The 2,407-nt window shown below is 47.4% G+C and overlaps 1 pseudogene; it reads right to left on the reverse strand.

Annotated features, from left to right (window-relative positions):
* LOC105514919 overlaps positions 1-2,407 on the reverse strand; it is a 15,254-nt pseudogene that overhangs the window by 919 nt on the left and 11,928 nt on the right.

Below are 2,407 nucleotides of genomic sequence, written 5' to 3' on the forward strand. Positions count from 1 at the left end.
CACCATGTTGGCCAGGCTGGTCTCAAACTCCTGACCTCAGGTGATTCACCCGCCTCGGCCTCCCAAAGTGCTGGGATTACAGGCATGAGGCACTGCACCCAGCCCATATTAACTCTTTTTTGTTTTGTTTTGTTTTTTGAGATGGAGGCTCTGTTGCCAGGCTGGAGTGTAGTGGTACGATCTCAGCTCACTGCAACCTCCACTTCCCGGGTTCAAGCGATTCTCCTGCCTCAGCCTCCTGAGTAGCTGGGATTACAGGCATGTGCCACTACACCCGGCTAGTTTTTGTATTTTTAGTAGAGACGGGATTTCATCATGTTGGCCAGGATGATCTCGATCTCCTGACCTTCTGATCCTCCCACCTTGGCCTCCGAAAGTGCTGGGATTACAGGGCTGAGCTGCCGCGCCCGGCCATATTTACTCTTAATCCTCACAACAACCCTATGAGGTAGGCTTTACCATCTTCCTCGTTTTACAGATGAAGAAAGTGAGTACTGAAAAGTTAAGCCCCTTCCTGATGTCTCACAACTAGTCAGAAGCAAAGTAGGACTTTGAACTCAGGCAGTCTGGCTCCAGAGTCTGCACTGTTTTGGACACAAGTGAAACTGCTCTGGGGAAGAGAACAGATAAGAGAGACCCAGTAGAGGTCAAGATTGAAACTCATTTCCTAAGCACCTGCTCTCACACTCTTTCAATCTTCCAAATGACCCTGTGAGGGAGGAATCTGAGGCAAAGAGAGGTTACATATTTTTAAAGAAATATGTTATTCATGACACTTGTTAAAGATGGTAGAGCCAGGCTTTATTCAAGGCCATGGTGACAGGTATGCAGACCACTGCAATGGGGTCTTGCGGTGGGAGAAAGATTGGACTCAACTCTAAGTCCAACAATGACAAGTGGAGATTTGTAACCAAGGAGCAGGGTGGGGTAGTGGATGGGAAATTACTAAGAGGAAACATCTGGGACAAGGGGTTTCTGGCTAAACTGACTTGATAGGATTACTGTGGAAGGCAGGCCAGGATGATAAGAATCCAGGGTAGTCAGACAAGAAGGGTGGGAAATTTCCCCTAAATTGACGTAGCAGGATTCTTGCTCAAACTAGATTCAATAAGGATAGAGAGAGTCCTTATAAGGACCCTTACAGGGACAGGTCAGGCCTAGTCAAGCAGAGTACATGAAGGAGCCTGACTAAGGTTTTGGTCAAAGGAGACAGTCTTTGTCAAATATCTTGCCCAGCCGGGCAAGGTGGCACATGCCTGTAATCCCAACACTTAGGGAGGCCAAGGTGGGAGGATCCCTTGAAACCAGGAGTTCAAGACAAGCTTGGGTGATATAGCGAGACCCCATCTCTACCCCAAAAAATGTTTTGGGTTTTTTTGAGACAGGGTTTTGATCTGTTGCCCAGGATGGAGTACTGTAGCACAATTTTGCCTCACTTGCAGCCTTGACCTCCTAGGTTCAAGTGATCCTCCTGCCTCAGCTTCCAGAGGAACTGGGACCACAGGGTGTGTGCCACCACGCCTGGCTAATTTTTTTTTTTTTTTTTGGTAAAGAAGGGGTCTCACCACGTATTCCAGACTAGTCTTGAACTCCTAGGCTTAAGCAGTCCACCCACCTAGGCCTCCCAAAGTGCTGGGATTACAGGAGTGAGCCATTGCACCTGGCTACAATTTTTTTTTTTTTTTAAATCTTGCCCTAGGTCATACAAGTAGTAGTTGGACCGAGTTGATGAAGCAGCCTGACTCAGGCAACACGTTAGTTAACCAAGACAAAAGGTGAGACTAAGATGCAAGGTCTCTTCCAGCCTTGGGGCCTTTCACTACATGCATTTTTTTTTTTTTTTTTGAGACGGAGTTGCGCTCTGTCGCCCAGATTGGAATGCAGTGGCGCCATCTCAGCTCACTGCAACCTCTGTCTCCCGGGTTCCAGCAATTCTACTGCCTCAGCCTCCCGAGTAGCTGGGATTACAGGCATGGGTCACCACGCCCAGCTAACTTTTTTTTTTATTTTTAGTAGAGACGAGGTTTCACCATGTTGGCCAAGCTGGTCTTGAACTCCTGACCTCAGGTGATCCACCCGCCTCGGCCTCCCAAAATGCTGGGGTTACAGGCGTGAGCCACCGCGCCCGGCCCACTACATGCATTTTAACAAACATTTATTTGATAATTCAGCAGATGTTTATTATGCTGAGTGTTCTCGGAGGCACTGAGGACTCAGCAGTGAACAAAACAGATGTGGTCCCTTTCCGCAACTCTCTGAAGGAGGGTGAAGGTAAAGAAACACAGCCAACATTAGTTAGTGGTAAAAACCGATTTTATTCAGTAATTACTGACAGTAGAGGAAAGAGCTGAGCTTCATTCTTATTTGCACAGAGGTGACTAGGAGTTTTGTTTTGTTTTGTTTTGTT

The sequence above is a fragment of the Colobus angolensis genome, unplaced genomic scaffold (genome assembly GCF_000951035.1).
Source record: "Colobus angolensis palliatus isolate OR3802 unplaced genomic scaffold, Cang.pa_1.0 Scaffold250, whole genome shotgun sequence".
NCBI classification, from domain to species: Eukaryota; Metazoa; Chordata; class Mammalia; order Primates; family Cercopithecidae; genus Colobus; species Colobus angolensis.